This window comes from Mirounga leonina, unplaced genomic scaffold (assembly GCF_011800145.1).
Source record: "Mirounga leonina isolate KUSES-001 unplaced genomic scaffold, KU_Mleo_1.0 Mir_173, whole genome shotgun sequence".
NCBI lineage: Eukaryota > Metazoa > Chordata > Mammalia > Carnivora > Phocidae > Mirounga > Mirounga leonina.
In genome coordinates, this window is record NW_023270447.1 from 71,636,146 (window position 1) to 71,648,397 (window position 12,252).

At 58.2% G+C, this 12,252-nt stretch overlaps 1 long non-coding RNA gene across 1 annotated transcript; it reads right to left on the minus strand.

The window, feature by feature from the left end:
• Positions 1-883: 883 nt before the first annotated feature.
• LOC118020279 lies at positions 884-11,822 on the minus strand. The gene is made up of 3 exons (XR_004681844.1): positions 11,740-11,822; positions 10,688-10,889; positions 884-1,031 (listed from the first exon to the last, which is right to left on the minus strand). It is a non-coding gene; the product is annotated as an uncharacterized LOC118020279 (long non-coding RNA).
• Between the last annotated feature and the right edge of the window lie 430 nt (positions 11,823-12,252).

Genomic DNA, 12,252 nt, shown 5'->3' on the forward strand with positions numbered 1-12,252 from the left:
GCGCACAGTAGGGCCTCAGTGAGCCTGGTGGCAGGAGCCGACCCGAGCTGGCCCTTCTCTGGCATCACACTGTTTCTCCCTGGGGACCGACCCCGTCCTGAGCGGTGTGGCCCCCCAGCCCCTCCTCGGCTCTCCTCTGCAGCAGGAGGCGGCCCGGAGCCCACAGGCCCGTGGCAGGGGCCTCCCCCGCCGTGTTTTATGGCTCCTCTCTGGGCCCCTAATAGCAGCCACATTTTGAGAGTTTGGAGAAGGAGCGTGAAGGCCAGTCAAGTGGAGAAATCACGTCTCGTAAATGGGCCAAACGTGGATTTACACAACAGCCTGTGACAAACGCATCTTCAGGGGGCGATCTGGCAGGAAACATCCCTTTTTCCAAAGGTTGCCCGGGCCCTGGGAGAAATAATGGGGTCTTTTTTAGGATTCTAATTCTTGCCAGTGCTGACAGGCTGAGGCCCACCCAGCATTGCCTCCCGCTCGGAGCTCCCATGCACCCCGCGCTGTCTGTCCCCGGGCCTCCCAGGTAAGCGTCCTGCTCCCGGGGGGCCCCGGGTGTCCAGTGTCCGGCCTCGCGGTTCCTGCCTGCCTCCCTCCTGCCCACACACAACATCAGAGGACACAGGGCATGTCTGTCCCTGGGAGCCCGGGCTGCAGACAGCAGGTCCTTGGTCACTGCTGGGTTTTCTCCTGCCTACAGCTCCAGGAGATGGGGGGTTCGGGGGCTCCTGAACACGTCCCACGGCCTCACGAGGCTGGGGTGCAGCGGCTAGGGCTCGGGCTAGAAGCTGTTGTTCAGTAAAGAAAGAAGGGCATCCCTCACCGTCAGGCTGAAAGGGCCTTGGTGGCTCTCCATCCCACGCCTGGACGGCCCAATGGGGGAACAGAGACGGATTGCGGGAAGGCACAGTGACTCACCCCTGCAGGGTCTCTGGGCACAGAGCAGGGGAGGTGGTGAGGTGGGTCTGGCGGGCACACAGGGGACACAGCACACGGAGTCCTCTCCCATCCTGCAGGCAGGGACGAGGAGCTCCATTCTGCAAAGGAGGGAAAGTGACTCAGAGAAAGTGCGGCTCACAGTGGAGCAGCGGGGCTGCCCCAGAGCCTTCCTGCTTCCTCAGCCCGCTCTGCTCCCTCCAGAGAGAAGCTCCAGCACTGTTCACCCCGGGCCGCGGGGTCTGGTTCAGCTCAAAGCGCCGCCGGCGGCAACAGTGAAAGGCGGCTTGCACATTTTCAAGCAGAACAGAACTTGCAGACGCCGAGGCTCTGAGTCTATGAATGAGCCCACCGGAAGCTGAGCCGCCTCCTGCCTCCCTGTGCCGGGAGCGTGCCTGGAGGAGAGCCCCGAGGCTCTTCAAGGCCTGATGGGCAGTGGAGGCCGCTGCATCTCCCAGGAGAGCAGGGGTGACGGGGTAGGGGGGTATGGGAAACAGGGGCGCCCCGAGACACAGCGGAGCGCCCACCTCGCAGAGCCTAGCGGGTGCTGGACCCAGGGCCCCCCCGTTCCAGGGAGCAGGCTGGAGCAGACCCCCTTCTAGGAGAGCCCCTGCCGCAGCTGTTCCCTGCACCCGATGGAGCCAGAGGGACACTAAGTACTAGGACTGTTTGAAACAGTCATATGCTAGGTCCCATCCGAGGGCCTCCCTGAGGTTCCCGAGAGCCACTGGAGGGTCTCCGACAGGACGCCAGCATCACTGGAGAGCCCCAAGCTGACTGAGGCCTGGACACACGGGTTTCTGTCCATCCCATCGCTGGGTGCCCTTGGGACAGCCACTGCTCCTCTCTGATGACCCCCGAACAAGCCCTCACTGGGCCCCCACTTGGAGCCAGGCCTGTGTTAGACTCAGAGGAGGAGAGAGAACCCAGTTAGCTTGGTCCCTACCTGTGGGGACGGAAGCAGAGATGTCACAATGCTGCTGGGGCTGGGGGTTTATTCAGCCGTAGACTTAGTGACTCACCCCATTGCAAAAGCCAACCCTCGGCTGCCTCTTGGGCCGGGCCCGGGGTGCACACTCGGGGGGCATTCACCCTTGGGGCTACCTCAGGATCCCAGACCTGAGCAAGAGGGGAAGCAGGTACCCAAGGTGGGCTCAAGGCCATCTGGGCAGAGAATCCCAGGGTCTCAGAGCAAAGTCTAGAGGGGTCCCACAGTCCCCTTTCCCTTGGTCCTGCAGAGTCGCCGTTGGTGGGTGGAGAGCAGTGGAGGAGACCCCAGGGGAGGCAGGTCCTCTGTAGCATAGGGGTCTCTCATGACCTGGTTTAAGGGCCATTCTGCCCTAAATGTTTGTCACCCCCTGCCCTAAGCTGGAAGACCCTGGCCAGCCTGCTGAGTGGGCGCCCCTCACCCCCACCCCGAGCTGCCCTCCCCCACACGCATCCTCCCGTCCTCCACTTGTTCCCACCGAGTCTGCTTGCCCTGCCCGCCCCTTGGCCCATGTCCCAGCCACCTGTCCCCCCAACTTGGTTCCACTTAGCCTGGCGTGCTATTCAGGAACCTGATCGAATCCGCTACACACGTGTTTTCACTGTGTGCCAACCCCTCACCTCTCCTGTGCCGCTTACAACAGAGAAAAGGGGAGAGGAAAAAAAAACAAAACACTTGGGCTTCCCGAGATAGATAGTGGCTGAGACACCGAGTGTTGAAAGCACTTCATCTCCTGCCTACACTATGAAGCTGCTGATGGGTCAGACCGCCCTTATCTTCATGAGGTGAAGTCTCTCCACACAGAGAGACGGGGGGAGGGGGCTCCCTTCCCCACCTGCTCGACTTCCTGGCATGCAGGCTGCAGGACCAAGCGCTCCTGTCCCCAGAGCGCAGGGACTCCACCCCACCCAGTCCTGTGACACCTCCCAGGCTCCGCTGGAACGAGAGGTGGTGGATTTTGCAGAGCTGTTCTGCCTGGTAGGGGAAGGAAGGGAAGGCAGCTCAGACGAGGGTGGATCAGGGATGCATCCCTGTGCTGGAGACACCCCAAAGCAGTCCCTCAGCTGCGCCTCTTCCTCGCTCTGTGCACCTCCCATCAGGCTGCCTCCTGCCTGAAGCTGGGTCTGTCGTGGGGCCTCACAGAAGGGATGTGATAAGAGTATTAAGGGCGCAGGCTCGCGGGATTCAAATTCTGGCTTGATGGCTTCCTTGCTGTGCCGTCTTGGGCAAGGCACTTCCCACCCTGGGCCTCAGCTTTCTGGCACAGACAGGGACACCAGTTTGAAGACGGAATGAGAAATGCCCAGAAAATGGACAACATAGTCCCCGAGGTGCAGCAGGTACTGGACACAGGTCGGCTGTCATCTGTCATCTGTTATCTGTCACTGTCCAGGTCAGTATCGGGATCAGCACTGATGCACCGGGGCCCCACGAGGAGCTCTCCGGGGAGCACGGGTCACCCTCCCCATCCCACGCACTTCAGCCCCCCGTCCACACGGCTGCTGTGGCCAGCACAAGGCCGGGCACCCCGATGGGCCCCTCCTGCAGGCAGAGGCAGCATGGAGGATGAATGCGGGGGAGCTGGGCCCGGCTCGCGGGAGGCCGCACTGAGCAGGTGCATTTCGGTGACAACCAGGACAACCTGGTTGTCCCTGAAGCGCAGAAGCTTGTGAAAGCACCAGCTACCAGCCAGTCAGGGAGTGAGGGGGCACGTCTCCTGCCGGGCTCGGGGCTGCCGGGGTGACCGCCGATGCTTAGAGGGGAAGACTGAAACTGGGTGGGACAGGGAGCCTCTGTTCTCACAGGCCTGGGTTCCAGGAGTGACAGGTCCTCAAGGCTCGCTCTGCCACTTGCAATCGAGCACAGGGGGGATCAGAGGGGTTGGGGTAGCCCCTGGGGAGCCCACAGCGAGCCAGCCTCAGCTCCGTGGTTCCAACGCCCAGGCCAGGGCTTCTACTCTGCATCCCCCCTGCAGGGAGTGACTATCCCCCCCCAGGCCCCCCCCCCCCCCCGAGCTGGGGTCTCCCAGGGGACCCACGCAGCCGTCCTCTTGAAGTCTCATCATTTTCCGGCCTTCCAGGCCCTTCCACCAAGTCCCTCTTTTCCAGCCAGCCCCAGGTCCTGATGTGAAGTCCTTCTTTGGAGCTGTCTTTGTGGGCATCCTGAAGTCTGTTTCATTAAAACAGTGGGGCTGGGGAAAGGGAAGCTGCAGCAGCATCCGCTCCCGAAACTGCTCCCACCAGCCCCGGGCTGGGTAAGATTTACCTGCACTCGCCTGAGACGCTCCCCACGCCAACGACAGGAGTGCCACTGCCCATGGTGACTTGCATTAGGTTCTTGGCACATCTCCCCATGGTAAACCCACGGAGCTTAGGGTGAAGCAGAATGTAGGCGATAGGGAGGAATGTGTGGCTTGTATTCAAGCAATTGTTTAAGTTTTAGATTTTCCTGTTCTTTGTGGATTTTTGGATGAAATGTATATCCTGGCTGGACCTTCTGCTTCAGCGCTCACATAAGGTTGCAATCAGGTTGTCGACTGAGGCCAGGAAGTTGTCTGAAGGCTCGACCAGGGAAAGACCTGCTCCCGAGCTCATGCGAGGTGGTTGGCAGGACGGTTCCTTGAGGGCTTGTGGACCACGGGCCTCGGGTCCGGCCGTGGGTGGCTGGTGGCTGGAGGCAGCCTTCAGTCCCTTGCCACGGGGGTGTTTCCCACACGGCAGTTTATGTATCAAGGTGTGCAAGCCAAGAAAGCAATAGGAAGAGGTGACCAGCAAGACAGAAGCCACGATCTTTTGTAACCAAAACACGGAAGTACCATCCCATCACCTTTGCTGTATTCTAGTGGTTCGAAACAAGTCACAGGTCCTGCCTGCCCTGCCATCCCAGAAGGGTCCCTGCCCCAGGATAATTCATTAAAGCTCTTAACACCATGGGCGCCGGCCTCCCATCACATCCCATCCAACCCCGCCCCCTCCCTGCCCTCATTCACTCCATCATTCATTCAGCGAGTGTTTACAGACGCCTGTTCCGTGCCAGGCCCTGCGCTGGGCACTGGGAACAGGGGACTCAGCCCGAGGCAGCCCCCAGTCTGGTGCGGGGAGGTAGGAACTCACAGGAATGACATCCCTCCCAGCCACTCTGGCCACTCCAGCTCTTGGCAAAATGCAGACATGCATGACAACCTGGTTGCCTAGCCAGCCCTGGGCAAAGCAGGGCCTCCTTCTCAGAGAACAAGTCATTCCTAGACCTCCCTCCTTTCTCTCTCCCCACTCCCTCAAAACTTTCTTTAAAAACCACAGAAGAAACTTTATTTATCCTGGGGCTTTGGGGCTGGGAACAGAGGCAGATGGCTCCAGAATTAGCAGCTCAGCAGACACAGAAGGTTCCAACATAGTCAGCTCGGAACAGCCCAGAACGACTTCCTTCCCCAGCCGAGTGTGGGGAGCAGCATGGGCAGCCCTTCCGGGGTCACTACCCCTTTCTTCCTGCCCTTCTGACCCAGCATCACGTCGGCCAGAGGCAGAGAGAGGGCTCGGAGCCCAGGGAATCAAAGTGACATGAGTCATCCATCGTCACCAGAGGGGCAGAGACAGCTGCTGCCCACCAGTTCACACCCCCTTTCATAGGGCAAGGCTGGTGCTGGGCGGTGGCTGCCCAGCCTCCCCCTGCCACCCCATGCATCCAGGTGGGGCCAGTTGGCACCTGTGGTCAATGGAATATGGCTGGAGATGATGTGGTTCCCCTCTGGGCTGAGCTGGAGAATCACTTGGTGACCTGCCTCTCACTCACTGCCCTTCCCTGGGAGCCCTGGAAGCCCCGTGTGTAGATGACGTCATCACAGATGAAGAAGCCTGGGTCTCTGCATCCTCGCTCAGAGGAAGCGCCTCCCCGGAGGAGCTCCCCGGACCCGCCACATCTGCTTGGACTTCACATGGAGAGAAACCATCTCTTCCTGGGTGAAGCCACTGGGACGTGGGCCTATTTGTCACAGTACCTTGCCTATCCTGACCGATACAACCCAGGCCTACTCCTCATCCGGCCCTTCATCCAGGCACTGGTCAGGCACCTCTGGGTGCCCCCTCGGGGTGCTGAGCACTGGGGCACAGCCGCGAACGAGGCCCCCAGGCCCCTGCCCTCGAGGAGCTCCTGGGTGCCACTGGGGAGACAGCCAAGCAAAATGAGTAAGCGATAAGAACAAAATATTATGAAGGAAAGAAGCAGGGCGATAAGACAGCAGACACCAGCTTTGGAGGCTGGCGGGACCTGGGGAGGGAGGTCGGGGAGCGCGGAAAGAGGGAGCAGCAGGGCCCGAGAAGCTTCCTACAGAGAGAACTGGCAAGTGCAGCCCCCCTCCCCCACCATGCTGGCCACTATTATGCAAATGACTCCCTTCCATCATCACCACCACCCTGGGGGGCTGTCACTGTCCCCCCCATTTTTCAGGGGAGCTGCAGTGAAGGGGCGAAGGGGCCGGGTCACTGGGGCAGGAAGTATGTTTGCTGTTTTTTGTTTTTCCCGTGTGGAGATGTGTCTCAGAGTCCAAGACGCCCTGGCAAGGTCACGTGTCACTCCTGCTGGGCTCCCACACCTGTGTCTCGGCCACCTACAGAGCTGGGGCTTCTCACACCCCAGGTGCCCACAGGCCACCTTGGGTGCTTGCTCAAGTGCACAGTCAGATTCGTCACGAGCCTGGGGCAGGGCCCGCTCTTCCACAACTGCCCGCCGATGCTGCCGCCACTGGTCAGTCCTGAGGGCAGCAAGTTTCTAGAACAGAGACAGGCTTGGATTTGGACTAGCTGGTCTGGCCTCACAGCCCAGCACTCAGCCTCCAGGCCAAGCCCCTGGAGCTGTTCGAGTCCAGAGAAGGACCGCCTCAGTGGCTTCTTGGAAGAGGCAGGCCTGACCTCAGACCTGGGCCCACAACGGCAGGTGTTACAGGAGCAGGAAGAAGGGGAGGGTACTCGCCATCCAGCACTTTCGGGCTGGCAGGGCCGGAGGTCAGCGAGTCCCAGTGAGCCGTCCAAGGTCATACAGCCTGGTGGAGCGGATACCCAAATGCAGGCTGGGGGCAGGACCTCTCTTCCGGACCAAGGGGCTGGGGTTCTCTCTGACCTGTGAAGCTGGGTGTTTGTGGCTTGGCATGAAATAGGCCTCCTGAGAAACATTTCACCCCAGAAAGCTCTTTTGAGAGCAAACTCCGAAGAACTCTCAGATCTACCTGGGGCGCACAGAGTAACTTGTTCCTGATTGAGCCAAATATCACAGGTCACAGCGGGACCACTTTCAGTGTTTGAGTCTTTCTGCTTCCCTCACCTCTAGTAACCTATGAATCTGCAAGCTTCTCCTCTCCTCCTCGTGCCGTGCAGAAAGCCCCTTTATTTCTCCCGCATGCCCTTCCCTTCCTGCTCCTCCCTCCCTTCTTTCTGCCAGCCAGTGTTTTTGACCCTGCTGTGCCCTGCAGTGTTCTGGGCCCCAAGAAAACAACAGAGAGTGAGACGCAGGAGAAGCCCAGCCCTGCCCGGGAGCCTCCAGCCTGTCAGGGAAGGCAACAGAAGGAGGTGGTTGGGGGGCCTCTGCCTGCCCTCCAGAGACTTATGCTCTCCCAGGACTGTAGGGGTGAGAAGTGGCACATAAATCAACAGTGACAAGCCAGAGACTCCCAGGGTGCAGCAAAAGCACAAAGGGTGTATCACGGAGGGCTTCCCGGAGGAGGAGACACTAGAGCTGAGTGTTAGGATGAATGGGCAGGAGTAGGACAAAGCAATGCCAGGGGATGGCATGTCATGAGGGCCCTCCTGCTGCCAGCAGAGCTGGGTCAGAGCCGGGTGAGCTTTGACACCTAGCCAGGTAGCCCTCTGCCCAGGTAATCCTTCTGCCTCTCTGGGGGAGAAAGGCCTTTCTCCTCCTGCTGCCAGAGGCCTCCCTGAGGCTGCGGGGCTTCCTTCACCCCAACAGTCTCCTGCTCAGGATCCTGGAAGCCCCATGTCATCAGGGCCCTGAGTTTCCCTGCCCGTGGCTTTGCTCACAGCTTTCGAGAGGCAGCAGTGTCATCGAGAAGGGCCCAGACCTGGGCTCAAACCTCACCTCTGCTCTGTAGCTCTGTGACCTGGAGGGAGTCACTGTGTCAGCCTGGTGGGGCCAGCATGGTGGGGGACAGGGGCTGCACTTGCCAGTTCTCTCTGTAGGAAGCTTCTCGGGCCCTGCTGCTCCCTCTTTCCATGCTCCCTGACCTCCCTCCCCAGGTCCCGCCAGCCTCCAAAGCTGGTGTCTGCTGTCTTATCACCCTGCTTCTTTCCTTCATAATATTTTGTTCTTATCTGGGTATCTGAGCCCTGATGCTCTCATCTGGAGATTAGGGCTGACTACGGCCACCTGCTGGTGGACCAACAGCAGAAATGCCCCACCTGTCCACCCTTCCACACTCTTTGTAATGTGACTCGAGAAATGGGACTTCTTTCCTACCCCTTAGATACGTGCTGCCCTGTGACTCGCTTTGGCCAATGAATGTGTTGCATGGGATAGCGTGCTGACTTGAATCCTGTGCCTCAAGCAGCTTTGTTGTACTTCTGTTCATGTCCCTGGAAATCGGAAACCTCCATTTGAAGGAGTCCAGACCAGCCTGCTGGAGAATCAAAGACCACATCAGGCCTCCAAACAGGCACAAAAGCCAGCCAGCATCAGCAAAGCCAACCCACAGCTGAGCTGCCAGCTCACTGCACAAGCCTGAAAGAGCTTGGCCAGGCCAGTGGGACTATCCAGCCAACCAGAGGACGCGTGAACTAAATGAATACACATTGACTTAAACTCCTAGCACTTGTGGTTGTTCCACACCATCACTGTGGGCACGCACGGCTAGCATTCACTCCGTTCAGTTATCGTGAAGAGGACATAAGCTAGTAGATATAAAAGGCTTGGGGCCTGTGCCTGGCACCCAGGAAGCCCTAAGTGGGCATTAGCTAGCATTATTCCTCCAGGCCTGCCTGGTCCTAAGGGGGAGTTCTTCCTTGTCACCCAAGTCAAGGTCTGGATGGACAATATCCTCAAAGCTTGTGCATCACCAGCAGCATAGACACCGTGGTGCTGCTACTTGAGGCTGTGTGACCTTGGCGAAGTGTCTTCACCTCTCTGAATTTCTACTTACTCCTTTGCAGAGCAGGCAGGGGGCTGTCCTCCCAGCAAGTACTGACAGAGGATGCAAGGTGCAGGGGTTCGGGAGCCCCCACGCCCCCCAGGGAGAGAACCATTTAGGGACTGCACAGGGAAGGCAAGGGACACCCAGGTCTGATGTCTCTGGATCATATATGACATGGCTCTACCCTATGTCCTTCACCACACTCCTTAATCGCCTTGGGGTCGTAGGGTTTCTCTTGCCAGTATCCAAATGGTCCTGGCCGGTCTTCTCTTTTTCACCTGATAAGATGGAAGCTGACTATCTCACAGGTACTGGCCCTTCCTGAAACATTAGGAAAATATGTGTCCCTTCCCTTGTAAGATCCTTGAGGACTGTGACTTTCTTCTCATTCATCCTCCTACCCCCTCAACGAATACAGGGCCAGGCAGAGAGATGGTGCTCGGTAAATGTATGACAAATGACTGAACAAATGCCATGCAGACAGGGATGTTCATTTTTCCCACATCCCCCTTCCTCCTTTGGAAGCCATCGCTCAACCTCCAAGCTGAGGTGAAAGCTCCCAGCTCCAGTCATACTGTTCCAATACCTCCCCCATCACAGCTCACCTTGCTTCAGCCAGAGGGTTAAACTGGAAACATAGATCTGACCACCCTATTTCCTGCCTTTGCCCTCTATTTAAAATACTCCACTGGTCCCTGCTGTTGGGATCAAGACCCAAATCCTGAAAGTGGCATTCGAGACCCTCCCCCAGTCTTGCCCCTGTCCCCTCTCCAGGCCCCCATTCACTTTTTGCCCTCCAGCCACACGGTCTTGGAGTTCTTTGTGATCGCCAAGAGCCCTCCTGCCACTGGGCCTTTGCATGTGCTGTTGCCTGGTCTGAACACTCTTCCTCAGCCCCAAGCTCATCTGCTAACTCTTTATTCTCCAGATCACAGCTAGATGGTCACCTCCTCTGGGAAAAACTTGAAATCTTCCATTATATGCTTCACAGCCCTTGTGACTTTACACTCCTTTGTGTTATTCTAGTTAGTGTCTGTCTCCCCCTTCACACTGTGAGTTCCACCGAGCAAGGACCACGACAGTTTTGCTTACTTTGATTCTTTTCACACAATAGCTGTCACGTAGTAGGTGCTCAACAAATATGTTAAATAAATTAATGCCTGCTGTGGTCTGGAAGATCTCAGAGGGTCCCCCGGGTGGGAACATCTTGGGCACAGGGCTGGTAGTGGGGGCAGGCAAGACAGGTGTCTGGGACACAATATTTAAGGAGATGCTCTGTCAGCCCCAAATGCCTGGTGCCAACCTCAGGGTCTGCATTTAATTGGCATCATTAAATGCTACATGGAGGGAGAGCGGGCTGACAAGAAGAAAAGCGGACTTGAGATTTCACAGAATCACTGACTCAGCTTCCGAGCTGACGTCTGGAAAGCTCACCTGTGCACAGAATGGATCCGCCTCCCGCCAACGCAGGCATCTAGCTCCAAAAATAGTACCAAGAATATTTCGCAGCAGCAGAGCTGATGCGTGGTTTCCTGCCCGCGGGCGGCGTCGCCCTTCTGCAGGCTCAGTACCCAGAAAGGGGCGTCCACGGCCGAGCAGGGAGGGCAGCCGACTGTGGACGTAACGGGGGTTCTTACCTTCCGGGCCGCTGCTCACTCGGGGGATTTGCAGGGAATCTCCGGCGAGGAGACACTTCGGGGCACGGGGTCTGCCCCGTGTGTGGGGCTCACTGGCTGATGGGATGTGGGCTGATGGCCGCATCGCGACGCCTGTGAGACCGCGGTCCCCTCACAGCAGACGGGCAAGGACACTGCTCTCCTCGCGGCCATTCAGGAGCGCCTGGGACAGAAGCCAAGGGAACAGAAGTGCCCAGGGGCTCCTGCTCGCCCTGCTTACCTCCCCCTGCCTGGGAGCCGCCTCCACCCCGGGGCAGGACACAGCTCCCCCTGCTCTGGGGAGAGGGTCCCAGGGCCCCTGCCCTAGGAAGATCCTGAGCCTCCTCATGGAGAATTCCAGACCCAGAGGCCTAAAGAACTGGGGGCAGCGCACGAGGAGCTGCCCCATCCCCCTGCATGCTCTTCTCCTCTAGTCTCCTTCAGGGCTCAGCCTGGCTCCCCCTCCTCCAGGAAGGCCTCCCTGATGCCTCCAGCCCATGCCGGCCTCTTCCTTTCCTAACTCCTCTCCTGTGCTCTGTGGGGCAGGGTGGGGTGGGGGAAGGAGCCTGGGCCTTAGTGGTGGATGCCTGGGGTTTGGACCTGATATGCCATCCTGAGCTGTGTGACCTAGGCATATCACTTGATGTCTCTGGGACCCCATTTTCTCCATACACAAATATTTAGTTAGCATCTATTATGCACCAGACACTGTGTTTCCTGGTGGTGGCCGTGGAGTAGGGCTGGGACTCACAGGGTTGTGGATAATAGAAACACATCACAAACTGGTTGAGACAGGACTTGAAATGCATTGGCTCATGAAACAGGGATGCCTGGGGGGCTGCCGGCCTCAGGTCTGCCCTGATCCAGGGGCTGAAGCAGTTGTGGCCCGTCTACGCAGAAAGCGTGCTGGTTCTGCAAGTATATATAGTAGGAGCCAAAAGGGTGAGGACATCTACCTGCTGGGGGCTCACATTCTCTCTGCCCCCACCATCCTTCTTTTTCTCTTTCACGCCATCTTTCAGAGATTTGTTTACCTGCGCTGGTTTCATTTTTAGACAGGCTCCTCTCAAAACTGCCACCAGCAACTGCACTCCTACACCCTTAAAGGAAAGGCCTCTTTTACGCTATTTTTAGCAGAAGTCCAAGGCCAAGCTCTGATTGGATTAACTTGGGTCACGTGCCCATCTCTGAGCCAATCCCTAAGTCCAGGGGAATGGAAGTCACTGATTGGCCATGCCCAAATCACATGTTCGCCCCTAGCGCCTGGGCGGTCTCCATGCGGGCCAGAGACTGCGTACTGGCAGGTGAGGGGCGTGGTTTCTAAAGAAGGAGGAGGAGCTCGTGGGGGCGGGGTTGGATTCTGAGCAGGTGCAAACAATCTTAATGTGTAAGGTGAAACTAAATCCTGCCTCTTGCTTGGCCACTGGCCTGAGACAGCCCAACTCAACTGCGCTAATGTGGGGCGACCTTGAGGAACCTCCACGATCAGGACACGGTGCACCTGCGATCTAGCACCCCCTCCAGACTCTGCCCGCCTGGATCCGGTG